This window comes from Myotis lucifugus, unplaced genomic scaffold (assembly GCF_000147115.1).
Source record: "Myotis lucifugus unplaced genomic scaffold, Myoluc2.0 scaffold_76, whole genome shotgun sequence".
In the NCBI taxonomy this organism is placed as follows: domain Eukaryota; kingdom Metazoa; phylum Chordata; class Mammalia; order Chiroptera; family Vespertilionidae; genus Myotis; species Myotis lucifugus.
The window spans coordinates 831,130-851,088 of record NW_005871124.1 but is presented as its reverse complement, the minus strand read 5'-3'; positions in this window follow the sequence as shown (position 1 = coordinate 851,088).

Here is a 19,959-nt window from a genome sequence, read left to right as displayed (position 1 = left end):
TCTTTCCTAGAATTGTGTTTCCTTTTACATTTTCCCTTTTAAGAAAAGAAAGTCAAATACATATAAAGCAGCATGATAGGGCATTAATGTGGAGGTAAGATCACAGAGAAAAGGTGGAGTGAGGTCAGTGAGGACAAAACAAAGGTAAGAAAGATGAGTGCTTCCTGTGTTTCTAGCATGTCCTGGGTGTGGCACATGTTATGCTTTCAGGGTAGCCCTCTTCCTGAAGTTATATTTCACAACCAGTTAGCATTTACTATGTACCAGGCACTGTAGCAAGAGCTGTGTGAAACTTGCCTCATTTGATTATCAGAACAACCCCATGAAGTGGGTATATTAGTATCCACATTTGATAGAGAAGAAAACCAAGGCACAGAGAGATTAAATAACTTGCTCAAAGTCACATGGCTGGGAAGTAGCAAAGTCTGTATCCCAACCCCAGTCATCTCACTGCAGAGACTGTGCTCATAAGAACTTTTATGCAACCATAAAATAACAGGTTATTGCTCCCTCATCATTGGATGACCCTAACTGCCCAGATATCTTGCTTTTTCATTCAAACACTATTTCTTCAAATAGCTACTTCGAGGGTGATCTCACTATTATAATTTTCTTTCCACAATGAGATGTTTTCATTTTCAAGATGCATCTGCATATTCCCAGGATTTCATTTCCCTCCCAAGATATTTTCCCAAAGGACAAATATGTAGTCTGTTTTCTTTGAAAAATCTAAAAGCACAACACAAGAACAACAACACAAAACCCCAACCAATTGATGTTGTGCTGTCTTTGCAACTCAGAGACCCTGGGACCCAAGGCACAGCCTTGTAGACCTCTGGGAAACATTTCCTGGGATTTTAGGGTGAGGATCCTGGAATTACAAGGGGAAGAAACCCAGAAATATTATTCAACTATTGTGCATAAGAGCCACAGGCAAACAGGAGGAGACACAACCCTGAGAGGCAGGAGAGAAATATCTGTGTTTTTGATGGAAGAAAAGCCAGTGCCTAGAACAGTTTCTCATGTTTGTTGGGGCGATGGAAGATGCTGGAAGCTCTTGGCCCCAGCAATGGAACTTCTAAAGACCTGGGCATTTGAAAATCTGCCAAGGTGGGGGTGGGGGTGAGGTTTTGGAGAACAACACCTAGAGTCTTTTCTTCCAGAGAAATGAAAACCACATGTGTAACTAAGGAGAAGCATGCCATTCCATGGAGAATTCCCTACTCATACCTGAACAGAATGAAAATCTTCTGTGAACTTCCTGCCCGTGTCCTTATGCTAATGACTCTGCTGTTTCATTGTTTGCATACTCCACAGGAAGGGAGGGTCCTGCTTTGGAAAGATGAAGACAAACAGGACCAGGCCTCCCGCTGGCTTGGGTGGGGGTGGGAGGTGGGGAAGGAATGGAGGGGGTGAGACAGAAACAAAAGTACAGAAACTTCTGAAGGGTGTAGGGTGGGGGTAAAGGCAGGGCTCTGAATAAAACCAGATCTTGCTGTTTCATTGGGGGTATAATGATATCTATAGCTTCCTGCCCTCATAGCCCTCTGCAGCCAGAGTGGGATTCTGATCTCTGACCAGAAGGCCTAGCCTTTCCTCGGGGTCTGGATCAGGGGTCAGTCAAGGATTGCTTCCCACTGGAGCCTTCCCTGAAACACCATTACCCATCTCTAGCCATAGCAGCTCAGTCTGACTCTAGAGTCTCTCAAAACTTCCTAGCACAGAACCTCACACCCTACCACAATCCTGTAACCCCTTAACATTCCCCCATCTGTGAGCCCTCCACTGTGTTTCACTACCATACGAGTTCAGGGGACCTTTCTATCCTTTTTTTTTATAGCTGGTTCCACCACCCAGTATCTGCCCAGTCCAGTGCATGAATCTCAAGTAGCTTGAGTCTGGTCTGTTCCATGCTATGGAGCTCTCTTTCTGACTGGGGTTTTAGATGGACTGAACTCACTCATGAGTGACTGGGCATCTATGTTCACCTAACCTTGTGCCACCAAAGGATTACCAAACCATCCTCTAAGGCAGATATCATTATTCCTGTTAAAACAGCTCAGAGTGGTTAGGTGACTTCCCCATGATCTACAGCAAACTTTCCTAAAGTGGGTTCTGTAGAACACTGGTGGCATGGTGAAAAAAAAGTCAGAAAATATCATATTTCATACCTCCTAATTGGGAGCTTCAGAACAGACATATACATTAAAGGCTCTGAGAACTATTTGACTTTTTCCTTAAAACAATTGACATCCCACCCCAATGCCTAACACACCAACTCTTTCTCACTGTTGTAAAAAACCTTTTTCCAATTTATTTGGCCATAGAACATTTTCCCCATGTAATTTGTAATAGATTAAATTATTATAGAACAAATATGTAACTTCCGCTCTAAACTTTCATGGAAAGAGTATACAGTACTTCCTTGTCTCATTGATAAATGGCTTAGCCATCTGACTTGCTCTGGCCAAAGGTATGAGAGTGGCAGTTCCAGTGTGCCAGTTTTAAGCCTAAGCCTTAAGAAACAGCACATGTTTCCATTTGCTTTTTATGCTTTTTCATTCTCCATCAGAAGAACATGCCTCAAGTGGATGTTCTCCTTCCATCCTGGACCCCAGAATGAGATACATGGAGCAGAGCTGCCCCAGTCAACCTGCAGGTGAGTGAAAAATAAATGCTAGTGATTGTATGCCACTGAGTTTTGGGGTTGCTTGTTAAATAACATTATTATCAGTGGCCATAGATAACTGATACACTATTCCTATTTAATGTGCCATGGAACCCTAGCACTCAGTGAAACCCTCTTTGGGAAATGCTGAGTCACTGTCAGTAAAAGACCAAGCCAGAGTCACACTCAAGTCTTCTAGTTCCAAAGCCTGCTTGCCCCACTGCATTAAGCTGAGGGAGATAAGCAACAACAGCCTCCAGGGTTGGAAGGCTGCCCTGAGATAGTGTGTTTTGGGGATTTCTTACTGCAAGAAGAAATATAGGGGGTGAGGGTCATAGAGTCTCCAGCTGGTACTTTGAGACAGGGTTGGAGCCCTCAGGTAGGGCCACCAGAGGCAAGAAACTCATAGATGCTGCTGTAGCCCGCCCAAGGCCAAGTCCTTGGAGTCACTGGATTGCCAAGGTTATGATTGCAGATTTTGTTAGGTCTGCTTTCAAGTTCTTTCCTTTCTTAAACCTGCACAAGCACATTATTTCCAAAGTCCTTGTCAGAAGCCTAAATTCGACCAATTTGCTGAGTCGGTACAAAGTGCAGAATTGATGGTACAGAAAGACATTAAACAACCTACAGCCCTTTAGACCATGTCAACAGATCATCCGTAGCCTCAACTGCAGAAACATTTCATTAAATCCCTGAAGTTTCTCCCCAAAGAGTAGGAATGCCTTTCTGTCATTTAAAAACAGATGGAGGCTTGGCATGATTTTTACTCCAGCTAGGGCAGTGGATTCACCTGAGCTAAGCTCTAGAGAGGGTCAGTTAATCTTCATTCAAGAAATATATCTTGAGCACCCTTGGGTAGGGGGTGCTGGAATACACTACTGGTTCTGTAGGGACCCAGCCCAGAGCTGAGAGAGAAGGGGCAGTGACAGTTATGGTGCAGTGTGCTGAGGGTGTTGGCGAGGTCTGAGGATTCTTTATAGGCAGACAAGTAACTATCAGGCGCTGTCCTTATACAGAGGCCATTATGAAGCCTCCTCTACTCTGCCAAATAGTGTGTTTTAGGACTTCTTACTGCAAGAAGAAATACAGATTATAAAGCTACCCTGACAGTTAAGCAGGTGCAAAGTGCACAGAATAGGCGTGATTCTTTTCTATAGTGTAAAGGCTGCCCAGGTACTATGATGGGCCGATGGAGCGAATGAGCTCCAAAATGCCAACCTAAGGTGAATAGGGGCATGTCCTATGAGGTAGCCCTGGAATGTGATTGGAAATTAAGAAATGCTAAATTTCCCTAACCAGTTTGGCTCAGTGGATGGAGCGTCGGCCTGCGGACTGAAAGGTCCCAGGTTCGATTCTGGCCAAGGGCATGTACCTTGGTTGTGGGCACATCCCCAGTAGGGGGTGTGCAGGAGGCAGCTGATCAATGTTTCTCTCTCATAGATGTTTCCAACTCTCTATCCCTCACCCTTCGTCTCTGTGAAAAATCAATAAAATATAGAGAAAAAAAAGAAAAGAAAAAAAAGAAATGCTAAATTGATAAATCTAATCACTTGTCCTAAGCTATGTTTGGGAAAAGACTAAAATAAAAAGAGGTTTCTCAGCCATGGAGATCTCTGAAAAAATGACACTTGACCCCAGCAGAGGTTGGTGAGGCCCATTGAGCAACTCCAGAGGAGAGGTCTTGGCTCAGGATCCTTGAAATTGTGGGTTTCCTCTGCCCAATAGCCAAGAGCAGGGCTCTGGGCCTCTGGTGAGGCAAGCAAGGCACACATTTAAGGAGATGCTCACTGTTAGAGCCATGGAAGTGCAGGAGAGATACTTGAAAGGTGAGTGCACCCTGTGTGCCTCCCTTGCTTCACTTGAGTCCCAGCCCTGACAGAGAGGCTAAGGCCCCAGTTCCAGACATGGGAGGTTGAAAGCAGAGCCCCCTATCACTCAAGCAGCTAAAATTGCATGGGACATACTATAGCAGACACTGCTGTGTACACACATAAGCACTCGGAACTCAACACTCCTGTGTGTGCCAATGTAAGCACATGTGACTCTCCATGTAGGGCAGGCTGGAGAGGCAGGGAAGTTGACATTCCCCAGGGAACTAAGGCCACCCTTAACCAATGACAGATGGGAATTGGTGGATCAAAACTCCAGTTTCCTCACTCCTTAGGTGGAACAGCTCCAAGAGGGTCTATACTGCCTCCCGGAGGTCCCTGAGGAGGAGAAAGAGTCCCAGTTGCCCACAGTGATGACCTCCATGACATGTCCTTTATCAGTTTCCCCCTCTTCCTATCTCAATACCTCCCTTCCCTATTATATTTCCTGGAATCCCTTTCCAGGTAAACTATTTGCACTCCAATTCCTATCTCAGGTTTTCCCCTGGGGAAACCCAAACTTAGACACTTGCCTTTCCAACATTCCCAGTGGAGAAGCCATGTGCACTAAGGCTCAGCCAGTAAGATATACTTGCCATAGATTTGAATCTGGAGCCAATGACAATGGGAAATTCTTTCTGACAGCAGCCATGGTAGTTGCAACATATAGTTTCCAGCAGACACCAATGATAAAAGGAGTCAAGTGTCTGTCATCTGTTGGCAGTACAGGCTGGTGCTCTGGCTGGCTGGGGTCTGGTTCCTCAGCTGCCCTCTGACCCTACCTGCTTTCCAAGGCTAGTTCCACAGCTTTCCTGGCAATTAGGTGAATGAACCATCTAATATTGCTTTAACAATTCCTTTAATGCTCCAATTACGCCAGACTTTGTTCTAAACACCAAGCCATCATCAGCTAATGTGGCTGCCCAGATCATTTGCTCATAAGCAGAGAATGTAATCGTCAGGCTGGCGGGGATGTTTGGCATCACTCTGCATTAGTCTGATTAGTCATCCTGTTTTGTCGATTTAAGTCTCTGTTGAGCTGGAGGAGTAAGCCAATCCTTTCTCAGGGGACTGAACGCATCCGGTTCCTGAGGTTGCCAGGCTGAGGGTCTGATTGCTACTAGCAGCAGATTCACCAAAACACCACCTCAGAAGAGAGCAGGCAGGCATCACTTCTCCATGTCCCTTGAATCAAGGCTCTTTTCACTTGAAAAGCAGCACTAAGAGTTCCACCTATCACCCAATCAGACTCACACTCAAGCTTCCTTTTTCAGAGCAAGACTGCAAATGCAGTGAGCTGGGGAATGTGCCGGTAGGAAGATCTTTCTGAAAATATTCTGTGCAGAGAAGAGTAAGGACAGAACACTAAATGTGCAGCTTTGAGCTACCACTAAAAGTCCTTAATGCAGTGAAGGGGCAGAGGAAGAAAAATATTTTCTTACTCTCTTCCTTCTTCTTGGTCTTGATAAAATTAATGTTGCTAAGTGCCAGTCTCCTCTCAATATGTGTAGAAGAAACAGTAAGATAGGATAGGATATGCCCTGGCCGGTTTGGCTCAGTGGATAGAGCGTCGGCCTGCGGACGGAGGGGTCCCGGGTTCGATTCCGGTCGAGGGCATGTACCTTGGTTGCGGGCACATCCCCAGTGGGGGGCGTGCAGGAGGCAGCCGATCGATGTTTCTCTCTCATCGATGTTTCTAGGTCTCTATCCCTCTCTCTTCCTCTCTGTGAAAAATCAATAAAAATATATTTAAAAAAAAAAAAAAAAAAAGATAGGATAGGATAGGATAGGATAGGATAGGATAGCCCAGGATAGGATAGAATAGAATGAGTTGACCTCACTATAGGCAAACAAATGCATCACACTTAGTGGAAACAAATGCCCTGCAGCTTTACCTCCAGCAAAGAGGGTGAAATTAAGAAAAAAGAAAGTTTCCTTGTTGCCTGGGAGTGACTGTGTGTTTGTGTGTGGGGGGAGGGGGCAGTGGTGAGTCAGGAAGGCCCTGGTTGGCTGAAGCTCCATTTACACACTGACACACTCCTCTCTTGTTAATATTTGCATTGAACTAGCCATTTTCTGTGCTGACATTTTGCATCTAGTTAAATGCCAGCAAATCCAGAGAGATGTGGCTTTGACCTGTGGTTCTGCACTTTTGGACAAGCATCGATGCTTTGTTTCTAATTTCAGATATTCCACATTTTGTATTCTTTCACCTCAGATATATTTTTAACTGGATAAAATGCTTCATACTTCATATCATCTCTGCTGAACATTTAATTGAGAAGTGTGTTAAAATGCATTTGGCTTAAATGATCTAAGTGCATGCATAGATATTTCCTTTCTGAAAGTAAAATGGCTTTGAATAATTTTTGTTATTATGAGGGAATTATAGAAAAATTTGCCTTAAAATGCTAAATGTAGTATTTTTAAAGAACTCCTGGCTTTGCTAAATGAGAGGGAGAAAGTGCTACTGAAAGTACTTTACAGAGTAGGGAGAGGGTGTGATGTAGTGACAGAACTTACAGGCTCTGGAGGAAAATAAGGTTCAAACCTCAAGCCCACCACACTCTCTATCCCCGTCTCAACATTTTGGGGTTGTGACCCAGGGAGTTTAGTTGGTCTCCTCAGTCAGATGCTAGTTCTGAGAAGTGATGAACAGCTGGTCGTATGCAGAAGGAGGGGTTGTCAGGCAGAAGTGTGGACTAAGGCCCTGACCCCAGCTCCTAATCTCCCATCTCTTGGCTGCCATTTCTCCTGAGACCTGCTGTACTACATGCCCTGGGGCCTGTGAATTAGCCAAGCTTCCTTACTTGAAGCCCCCTTTCTTTAGCTAGCTCTAGAGGCTTCAGTTTTCTGAAATCAAGCAATCTTTGATTAAACTGATAGGCCTCTGACTTCCAAGAGAATTGAGTACTAAATTGCTCTAAAGCAGATCCTATTTTCTCAGCAACTTTCATTCTAAAATAAGAGGTATATCTTCATTTAAAGAAGAAAAAGATTGGCAATAGACTGAATTGCATGTATTTTGGCTCATAAAACTTTAGCATTATGGTCAGACCCCAGAATTCAGGCTTTTGAAATCCATGAACAATATGGAAATTTCCCTTTAAATCCTTTACTCTTTCTTTTCTTGGTTCTAAAGAATTTCTCCTATGTTTACAGTCTCCTAGCTTCACATTCATAGGTTCGCTGGCTTGGCTTCTGACACTGTTCATTCAATCATTCAGCAAACCTTAAGTGGGCACTATGCACCTGGTATTTTAACATAAAATGTGAATTAAGGGATTAATAGGAAAATTTTTTCTCTTTAAGGAACTAAGTTACTAGGTGAGAGAGTCAGGAAATTGATGAGTATAACAGAATAGTAGAGATCTGGTTGAGGTGGCTGCAAGGTGGTCTGGGAGTTCAGAGAAGGCATGGAGGTGAAAAGGGTCAGAGCCCAGATCTGAACCTGAACACTCTATCCCCTAACCTGCATTCTCAGCCACTATGCTCAACTTTGTCTCAAAATTTGGGCTCTCTAGACAGGTGTGTAAGTGAAAAATTGTTCCATAAACATCTCCCTTCCCATACCTGTCAGCCTAAGTAAGCAGGCTGCCTAGAAATGTGAAGGAGATATATACGAGTAGGTGTGTGTGTGTGTGTGTGTGTGTGTGTGTGTGTGTGTGTGTGTGTGTATGGGCGCGCGCGCATGTGTGTGTGTGTAGAGATTTATCTGAGTGAAGTGTGGTGATTTTCCTGCTCTTATGTTACGCTTTTCCACCACACCCCCCGGTCACTAGCACAAGTTGGGGTCTTCAGGAGAAATGCTGTGACGCGTGCAATGAGAGACTGCCAGAAGGGGCACCTGGCAACTCTCCTCAGAGCTGTGATCCTGAGCTACAGAGACTTGTGGACTGCCCACGCCAGTGCACGGGAATTTCTGGGAGAGGCTGACTTGGCCTTAGGAGGCTAGGGGTGTAGGAGAACAGAGACCAGCATCTGCTTCCTGCGTGAAGAATTCAGAAGGAGAAAGGGTGGTTGGGGTCACTCACGATGGCAGGTAAGGGAGACTGGGCAGGAAGGCGTAGCAAGATAGCACTTCCTGGACTCGGAGTGATAAAGGTGAGTGAACCTCCAGGGGACCAAGTGAGTCCTGCAGAAGGTAAGTGTCTGCTGGGGGAAGGGGCCCCAGCAGTGAGAGGCCATGTGGTGAACCACATTGGGCAGGAATTGAGGAAGTGCCACACGAGTTCAGCCGGAGAAGTGCCACTCACACTTGTTTGGGATGGTGCAGTGTTGAGGGCCTTTTGGGGTCTCTCAAGCCATTATAATTTTCCCCACAAGAGGGCATCATTTGGGTCTCTTCTCAGAGAGAGTCTGATGAGGGATTATGGGAGGGCCAGTCAGGTATGAAGAGTTCTTTTCTCCTATCCTCCCTCCTAGATTCCAGTGTGTCAGAGAAGGAAGGAAATAAGACCTAGAAACAACCAAGGAGAGGGGCTAGAGCAGTGATGGCGAACCTTTTGAGCTCAGCGTGTCAGCATTTTGAAAAACCCTAACTTAACTCTGGTGCCATGTCACACATAGAAATGTTTTGATATTTGCAACCAAAGTAAAACAAAGACTTACATTTATGATATTTATTTTATATATTTAAATGCCATTTAACAAAGAAAAATCAACCAAAAAAATGAGTTCGCGTGTCACCTCTGACACGTGTGTCATAGGTTCGCCATCACTGGGCTAGAGGAACGTGAAAGCACAAACTGTCTTGTTCTCAGTGCAGTTTCCCAAACCTCAGGCCAGAAGTTATGGAAGCTGGTAAAGATGTCAAAGGATAGAGAGAGAAGAGCAGATGGTTACAGGTGTGAAAGCAGGTGTTGTAGAAAATTCTGTTTCCTATTATTGCTCCATCCACTGCAGTCCATGTAATAGACTAGTTTTATACACATCTATGAACCAGCTACATACACACGGAATCCTTTGAGGAGTGGGACAATATAATCCTCATTTCACAAATGAGGACACTGGAGCTCAGAGAGTTTAGGGTCCCTTGACCCAAATCTTTAAATTCAAACCATTTATTTCTTGGTTAAGTTCATAATTTTAGGATTCCTTATGTCATAAAGTAGGAAATGCCCAGAATTAAGTTGTCAGCATGAAGTCCAGGGAATATCTCCATAGGTATGGAGGGAGCATCATGGGCATGGGTCCTCCTGTGGAAAGAGGCCATAGGTTGGGAGTCTTACATGCCTCCCTGATGACGCAGCCTTAGACAGTGATGGGAATGTGGACACATGAAATGACTTCACCTCTGGTTTTCATGGTTCCAGATACCAGTGAGCTTCCAATTGTGGTAGAGGCATGGTAGGGATGGCACTGGGCAGAATTCACAGCATTCCCAGAAGCCCACCATTTTGCAGGCTACCAGAGGAGCAGCCTTTACCTTTTGTCTTTCTCTTTAGGTGCCTCTGTGTCTTGTTGTGATGTATGAGCACACATGTACATATGCATACACAGGCTGACATACTCATTGCATGCACATGCACAATCATAAATACACATGCACATGCACAAGCAGATGCAGATATATATATATATATATTTATATATTTATATATATATATATACACACAGACAAATGTGCACACATACACCTATGCACACATGCATACTCACAGATGAATATCCATGCACATGCACACATGCAAGCTGATTTTTGCAGACACCAGGAAATCAGTTTCATTACTTCACAGGCACATCTCCTTTATGAGTCAAAGTGGCATATTGGGCTCAGAAAGGGGAACATTTTCATTCCTGAGATAGCTGAGTGGTTTCCCTGAGGAAATGATTCAGAAAAAATGTTCCTTCAAATATCAGAACATTCTTAAAGGAAAATTCCCTACCAAAACATTTGTTTTCTTGACATGGAGACAAGTGAAGCAGCCCCCTCTCCCTTCCTTGGCTCCTTGGCTCCTTCATCTTACAGTGCCCTATGAGCGCAGTTTCTAGGGCTTCCCATTATGAGTCAGAGTGGGTGGCTGTCTCACAGAGAAAGACCTGGACCATTGAGTGTCCTCCTGTAGGGTCCACATGATAACTAAGCCCCTCTTCTAGCTCAGCCCTCCCTTGTTCTTCTTAGGACTTGGATGGTCTGTGGCTCCCTCTCAAAGGAGCTCCTCCTCAAATAAATCCAGGAGGGCTGTTCTGAAAGCTGTTGTATATGCTAAAGGAACACAGGTATTTGTAAATGGTCATCTGTAGTGGTTGAACCAGGGCCAAATGACTGTCAGGGAGAACTGTGAACAAGGGATAAACAGGGTTGGACCTCAGCTTCACAGGGAGAGGAAGAGAGGCAGAGGGAGGGGGAGAGGGAGAGAGAGAGAGAGAGGAGAGAGAGAGAGAGAGAGAGAGAGAGAGAGAGAGACCCAAGCCAAACATTAGGGAAGTGACAGGCTTCTATTAAGCCAAGGGGGCTGGACTCTTTAGCCATGTTGTCAGCCAAAAGAAACTGTTTGACTTCTAGGCATAGCTTCCACATGATTCCATTGGAATAATTCCTGAATGCTTGTTCTTAGAATGTTCAGCTTCTCATACTGCCTTTCAGTACACTCTTGGAACTCAGTCGGCATACTGACAGAAGCCCAAGTCATATGGGGAGGCTACGGGTACATGCTCAGGTGGACAGTCCCAGCTGAGCTCCCATCAACCACCAGCCCTGTGAATGTGCCATCTTGGACATCCAGCCCAGTTGAATCTTCGGAAGACCCCAGCCCCATACACTATCTGGCTGCAATGGCTTAAGAAACCCTAAGTGACAGCCATCCAGCTTAGTCCAGTCAACTCACAGGACCCAATAGACTATAATAAATTGTTTTAAGCCACCAACTCTTAATTTGTTACCCAGTGACAGTAGCTGCAACAAGCATCCACTTGGTGCAATCAGGGGCTAAAATGATATCCCCCTAGCACTGCAGTCTCACTTATTGTTCAACTCATTGGTATTTGTTGTTGCCCCAGTTCTCATGGAGCTGCAGGGAGGAGGTAGGCACTCCATGGGAGACCTAAGCCTCAGCAAGCTGGGAGGCTGCAAACCGGCTGTCAGAGACCCAGCTTGGAGCAGCCTCCACGTGAGGCAATTAAAATGTGAAATTTAACCTTTAAGAAAGAGCCCGACTTTACCTTTGCATCTTGGAGAGTTGGGATTCAGAAGACCTGCCAAATCCTTTCCTCTATCCTGCCTTGATCACATTTCTGTCTTCTGTTTGGACACAGATCTCAGACATGTGTACACATGGAGAACAGGGTCTGGAGCCAAGAACACAGAGCAGCTCAGCACTGGTGTTTCTCCTCTTAGAAAAAAAAGAAAGGGAAAATAAATAAAAATAAAAAAGGGTGGAAGAGAGAGAAGGAAAATGGAGGGAGGAGAAGTAAGGAAGGAAAGCAGAAGGGAAAGGAAGGAGGGATGAAGATAGGAAACAATAAAGAAACAGGGAGGTAAGAATGAAAAAATGAGGGAGGAGGAGCAAAGAAGGAAGGAAGAAGAGAGGGAATAAGGAAGAAAGGGCAGAAAGGAGGGAGAGAGGAAAGAAAAAAGGAGAAGGGAAGGGAAAGGAAGGACAGGGAAGGAAACCAATTGACAAGGTAGCACTGCATTTTTACTTCTTGCTTTACTGAGTGAAGCATTCCCTTCATCAGAAGCAGATGTACCGAATCATGTCAAAGTCTACCTAGGCAGGAAGCATCCGTTTAATTTACCCAGGTCACGGCAAACATGTTGTCATTCAGCATGTGGAACTGTTTGAACTTACAAGGAGTAACCCAGCAACAGCCATCACCCCATGTGTCTGCTGTGCTCTGATGATACCAACGCAATGGGAATGGAGGCTCATAATTTCACAAGGTGACAAAAAATTGAATTCTGATATTTCACCTCCACCTGCGAATGAGCAGGGAGGCCAGCTGAATACACAAATTCCTTGGGCCCATGGGAACTGCAGGAAGGCCCTGCTCCACTGTGGTCAGACCCTCCTCTCAACCCAGGCCAGCAGCCAACACTGGGGTCTGCTACCAGCTTCACAGTTGATTTTTGTAGGTGAGAGCACACCCCCTACATCGCTTATCAGATTTCCTGCTAAGAGCTCATTTCAGACCCCACTATTCAGGAATTTGTATTTATTTATTTTGTCATGGAGAACCAGAACTGATATTAATCTTGGCACTGTCCTCGAAAAAAATCATTCATAATAATACAACAATAATATGTAACATTTACAGAGTTCTGACTCTGAACAAGGGACTGTCTGCAGTGCTTTACATGGATGTCTCATTTAATCTTTAAAGTAACCCTGTGAGGAAGATCTTATTATTCTCTCCATTTTATAGGTGAAGATTTTGAGACACAGAGAGATCGACTTCCCTAAGGTCATACAGCCTGGGTTGGAAACCCAAGGAGTCTGATTCCCGAGCCATGTTCTCAACTATGATTAGAAAGGACACTCCCAGTTCAGTCAAGAATTCAAATTGCTCCCGAGGACTCAAAAATTATTTTAACAGTACCCATTTCTGTTCTTAAAAGAAGAAACTGACCCAGCCTATGGGTCTTCCACGTTCATTAAGCCAGAGCGACTCCTTGACCATCCTGTTATCCCTTATTTCACACACGTAAAATAAATAAAACTTCATTTCATTAAAAAACACACCTTGTATCCAGATCTTCCACACCTTTAGACAGGGTTTGCCATTGTTATTCAGTCACTGAGGTTTTTCTCAAAGGCCTCAGCGACTAGAGTAGACTAATCACAGCTACGTCTGAAGGCATCGCCAGAGTTGGATGTTTTAAAGCGCCATCTAGATTGGCAATCAGGGGCCAGTGTCATCAGCTGCTGACCTCCAGAGCAGTGCAGCAATGGGCTGAGAGCCCTTGACTTCCACTTCTGTTGATGGGCACAGTTGGTGGCCTCTGGAAGTGGTCTGGAACCCAGCAGCTAAGGAGAGATTCTTTGAACTGGAGGCAGCCAATTCAACTCATATGTAAGGAGCTAAAGGAGAATGTGGGGGAAAAGCAGAGGAATTTGGGGTACTATATTTAGCGCAGGCTAGAGCTGTTCTTGGGTTATAAAATGTCTCTGGGCCTGAGTTTGGGGGCAGGTGTGGAGGGAGGAAGATGACTCCCTCCCTGTCTCTGGGAACAGATGGTGGGCCTTCTCTGTGAGCAGTGGGCCTATCAGCTGATGCTAAAACTTCCTGGCTCTAAATTTGGCAGGGCAGGCTGAGGATACCTGGAATTTTAACCCAATATCCCACCCCTCAACTATGTAAAAAGACAGAGTCTCATTTTTCTCAACAAACAAACAAACAAGCAAACAAACAAACCACTTTCAAAAAAGGGAGAAAATTTGCCAGCAACCTTCAAAAGTTTTCCCTTAAACCATTTGACTTTGGGGATCATCTGTTTTTTGGGTCTAGTGTTACCAACTAGATATTTCTAGAGAAAATAAATCATATTTTCATGTGTAACCTCTTCATTTTAAGTCAATTTAGTTCTAAAAAAATTTTAAAGCCATGTGGGCCAAAATAAACACATCCAAGAATGTAATTTAGCCCCCAGGCCTCCAATTAGCAACCTTAGCAGAGCCCTTGCCTCTTGCAGAGATGGGGAAACTGAGGTAGAGAGCTGGAGAGACTCACCTTGAGGATCAGCAGATACAACCATCTCCTCACCCACCATCCTGATTCAGTGGGCTCCATTCACCCCAAGAGTCAGAGTCTGCAGCTGTTTGCCCAAGAGTTTTTTAAAACTTCAAAGGCCACTTTGCCTGTGCAAAGTAGAAGTACTGAGGAAGTAAAACCCTCTGGGAGGAACCAATGACTCTAGGGGAGGGGTGTGTATAAATGTCTCAGCTCTCTTGTCCCTTGTGTGGGATAGTGCTGAGTTACACGGTCTATACCTTTCCCAGAATTTCCCCCAGGATATTGAAATCCAATTGTCCACCATGGTGGCTGGATTAATAACATACTCATTACTGCTGCCTTCTCTTCTCTGTCGTGCTGCGTTGTGTCTTTACCAGAGTATCTTGCATTTCCTAAATAAACTAGTTGCACTTAAATCCTGTATCAGAGTCTGCTGTAGGGAGAACCTAAACAAAGTCCAAATGTGAATAGGTATGATGGGTACAAAGAAGAGAACACCTTTCTTGGGTGCCTTTAGACACAAACATTACAATTATGGGGGTGGGATATTTCTCCATACCAGTGTGAAGTACCCCATGACCAGTAGGAGAAATATGGGTCTAATTAAGGGTGCCCCTTAGTTCTAGGGAGGCAAGGAGAAGAAGACATATGGACCTTTTCATGGGATAATAGCTTTAAGTACACAAAATAAAATACAGAGAATCACAAAGGAAACAAATTATGTTTAAATAGTTATACAAATATTTAAACACCAGATATGTGATAAATGCACATGTATTAATGCATTGAATATGATATAGTGGCAGGTTTAATAACTACTGTAATTTCCAAATAGTGCTAAGGATATTTCAAGATATCTGCAACAATTATAGTACCATATAAATGTATCTATGAATTCTCTAGGTGATAAACTCCTGGATACTACTAATACAACTGTGGACTTCCTAAATGCAGTCAGAGGTTAGTGAAAATAAATATATTTTTCTATTTGAATTGACATACCCCGAAGGGAGTTCGGTGACCTAATATTAACACCCCTTAGAAATGAGGCATGGGGTGGAGAAAGCCATTTCATTGCTGCCTTCTAGTTTCTAGGGGGATGTCAGGCTTTCATTTTGTGGAAAATTGCTCAATTGTCCCTACAGCCACATTCTTACCACCATTTATTTAACACCTACTGTGTTCCAGGCACTTTATTTACTTAAAAAAGTCTATTTAGGCCTCTAGGTATAGAGAGGTGGTTAATCATCCTCCTTGGTTCATAATATATAATGAGCTCAAAGAAATCGCTGGGGTTATAGGCTGCTTCTCACTTCTTGTTCTGCCAGCCTCACATGGCCACAAGAGGGCTGCTTCAACTCCCAACATTGTGACCATGTGCTAATGGGATGATATGAGAAGAATAAGGACAGAAGTCAAAGGGTTGACACCTGCCAAGTCTTTCCTCTTAATAAATAAAACAAAAAAACATTCCTGAGAATCCTGCTCAGGAACTTCCACTTACATCTCTTTGGTCCAAGCTGGGTCACTTGCTTGCCCATAGGTGAAAGGGAATCTGAGAGTAAGCACTTTAATTAGGTACATCATCTCTCCAAACACAATTTGGGTTCTATGAGTATAACAAGGGGGGAAAAAAGGATAGTGGGTAGGCTTTTAGCTGTGTTGGGCATAGTTTTATTCTGCCTCTTAATTTACATTTTGAATAAACTCAGAAAAAGTCATTGAGTGTGGGTCAAGGGGATAGCTGTATAGCCAGGGACCAACTACTCAAAAACTACTTATCTTTTTTCATGTCGTCTCTCCTTCTCTCCCAAAGTGTACTTGTCAATAGATTTGTGAGCTATTTGGATGAAAGGTTGAGAGTAGAGTAACTCAGCTTCAATTAAATGACAGAGAGGGGTTTTTAATTTCTCTAATTACCCTCTAAAGCTACAAAGACCATATCTTTCCAAAGTTATAATTATGTGGCAGATGCTGTGGGTACCCTACCTATATTTCCTTAGCATTTACCTATCCTGTGAACACACCTGTGTCTCATTGCCTACCAGCTTTCTCTGGCTGCTATACTTCACTATTCCTGAGCATTCAACAAGCCTAGGGGCTTGCAGAATTGATGCCAACTTCCTAGAACAGCCTTCAGTCAATGACAGTCAGGAATTGGTAGATAAATACCCTAGCTCCCTTGGCCCTCAAGTAGAGTAACTCTAAGATATATTTTATACATTGTCTCCCAGAGTTCCCTCGTGGGGTTATGCTCCAGTCGACCATAGTGATAACTAGTTTGATGTACCCTTTACTAGTGGCCTTCTCTTCCTTGTTTTACTTCCAGTGATGTTTATTTTTATATGTCAATTTGTCTAGGCCATGGCACCCAGTTTTTGGTTAAACACTAGTCTAAGTGTTGCTGTGAAAGCATTTATTAGATGTAATTGATATAAATCAGTATACTTTGAGTAAAGCAGATTATCCTCAATAGTGTGAGTGGGTAAGTGGGCCTATTAATCAGTTGAAGGTCCTAATGGAACAAAGACTGATTTTCCCCCAAGCAATAAAGAATTCTACCTCTATATGGCCTTTGGACTTGAGCTGCAACATTAACTCTTCCCTGGGCCAGATTTCAGACTTTCTAGCCCCACCCCAACCCACCCCAATTGGGTTAGACCAGTGGTCGGCAAACTGCAGCTCGCGAGCCACATGCGGCTCTTTGGCCCCTTGAGTGTGGCTCTTCCACAAAATACTGACTTCTGTGCATGGGCCATGAAGTTTCAGTCGCACTGTACATGAGTGCCTGCAAGTGGTATTTTGTGGAAGAGCCACACTCAAGGGGCCAAAGAGCCGCATGTGGCTCACGAGCCGTAGTTTGCCACTGCCTGAGTAAGATAACTCAAATCTCTCTCTCTCTCTCTCTCTCTCTCTCCAAAGACACACATACATACACAGACCGAGAACAAAAAACAGACAAAACACACATATCGCTATTGGCTATAGGTTCTTGTTTCTCTGGAGAACACTAATTTGCTTCCTTATTCCCTTATTGGTCTTTCCCAAATAAACCACTTATATTCAAATTCCTGTCTCAGGATCTGCTCCCTGGGGGAGCCCAACATAAGTCAGACAGGACATTTGCCAACCCAGGGACTTGATGGTCATATTTATTACCAGTGTGGATGATGGAAGAGGAGAATCCACATCAACTCTTTAGGTAGACACTGAGGGACACAACTTGGTTCACAGTAGTGGTGTGAATATCAGAACTTTCTTCCTCCTCTACCATAAAACTTCCCACCAGAACCCCACCATTAATGCAACTGAACTACTAACTTCCCAGTTCTGAATATCTCCATTTATATTTTGAAGAGAAAGAATTCAGTTCATGTGTTTTTATCATGTGTTTGCCCCTGGGAAAGTCAGCTATGGTCAAGAAAGTGAAATCATGTGTAAAAACATGGCTGTTGAGTGTGTTGGAAGCAAACCCTGTGTGTGAGGTGGGCGATTTTTAGAGAACAGGCACTGGGCAGGCACACTGATAAGCATCGACTATATGGATGTTAAAGCTTTCTGCAAATTCTAAAACATAGCGTTATTAGCAATTATAATGACAAAGAACACAAATGAGGCTATGCAAATGGGGTTACTTGTGGATAAATCCACATCCTTATTAATGTGAAAGCACAATTCACTCTGAGGATGAACTTATTGTCAGGAAAGATCAAATTACTGCAGATTTTATTCAAGGGAGGAGCCTCCACATATCTGGGCTTCCTGCAAGTGAAGAGAATTTAGCATATAAAAATGGAATGAAAAGTTAAAAAGGTATTCCACCTGCATGTGGAAAAATATTATAAATACATCTTAATTGGACAATAAGATTAAGGCATTTTGTGAGTATGGGCTTCTATAACTGTATTCTTTTATTGTATAATGTGTCAACAAGATCTAGAAACATTTCCACAAAAAATCATGTATGTATTGTCTTTCTCCTCTGCCCTTCATGATGTTTTATCCTTCTTTGATGGTGCCCATGACATCATGACTCTGTAACAAGGTCAATAACTTATTTGGATTCTTGTATAATAGGTTAAATATCTTTGGCCCTATTTTTATGGGTATGTCAGTGTATCTCCTTCATCCCATCTGTATTTATGTTCCCAAGGAAGGAGAGAGAGGCATGTGCCTTCTTGGGAAGGAAGAGGCTTTGTTTTGAGGGAAGCTTCTTCCATACAGGAAGAGAAACATCTACCCCTCCCAGCCTGGATGGAGGATGGAAGGCAGAAGAGAGAGGGGGAGGGAAGGAACATGGTTAAACTCTTGCCTTCCCACTCTGGTTGAGAATATCAGCAATAGTTGCACCATTGTGCTCCCCATTTAGAATTCGGGTGTGGAGATTGCCAGGCAGAATGGACCCAGGGCACCTGGCTATGGCCATATATGATGGATAAGGGGGGTTACTGTGTTGGCAGAGGGAACAATGTGTGCAAAGGTTTTGAGGCAGGAGAGATCTTGGTGTGTGTGAGAAACCAAAAGATCAATGTTGGGGAAGGATGGGGATAGCATGGAGGGGTTTGTAGTGAGAGGTTCAATGCAGGCCTTTAAGTAAGAAATGTTATTTCCAGGTTTATTTCTTAGAAATCTCCCTTTACCTTCTGGGAGAATTGGGTAGTAGATTGGAGGGGGCAAAAGAAAAAGTGGGGGTTTTGTTCTGTAGCCAAGGCAAGCAACCAGTTCGGGGTGGTAGAGATGGTGTGAAGTGGACAGGTCCTTAAAGTATTTTAGAGGAACAGGATTGAGAGTTGCTGACTAGAGGTGGTGAGGGAAGGGAGGGGACAAAGCAAAGCAGGGACACCTCTGATACTGGATACCAGCAGGGAATATCAGGGGAGCTGGTGGGTCAGAGGATGATCACACACTCCTAGGGGGATAGTGAGAGCATTAATTAGTTCATATTTGTCTGCATATTTTCAGATAAAAGAGGTTTTATAATCCTCAAACGAAGCATGAAATTTTGAGCTGAAAGAGGCCATATAATGCAAATGAAGATGGGAATGGTTAGGATGAGTGGACTGGGGTCATTAGTCAATTACAAGGATCTTGAATATACCCAGTTAGCATCTATCAGAGACTGGGCACATATGGTGGTCACAGAGTCTTTCAATGACCAACTGTCAACTCCAGCTGAGATGGGTTCTTTTATTTAAACCTTAAAATAAAAGCTGTTTTCATGAAGACAGTACAGTACCTACCATCAGGTTAATTTCTTTAAAAAAGAAAGAACAAAAGGACAGATTGAAGGGATCTTAGGCAGACTATCAAAATCATTAAAACTTCATTTAAACCTGAGGCAACTTCAACATTATCTAGAGATGTTCTCCCAGCTGCACATGTGCTGAAATGGAGGGAGGAAGATGGGGAGAGTGCAGGAAGGCCTGGGGCAGGGTAGGGGTAGTACTAGTAAAGCATTCTTCCTAGGAAGTAATTCCAGTGGACCGAGATTAGATAGAAGTTTCATCTTCTGGACATTTGATGCTTGCCCCTCTTTTTTTATCTGAACATTCTTTCCCAGTTGCTCAGATAAACCGTCAAAAATGATATTAAAATGCTAGTTAAGAAGCATCACCCCCAACAAACCCTGTTCATCAAAATGTTAGTGCTCTCTCTGGGGGCCCCGCGTTCAGTTTGTCAACAAGCTGAAGCCGCTGAGCTGGGGCTCTGTGAGGCCCAGGAGCATGATTTAATTAATATCCTACCCAT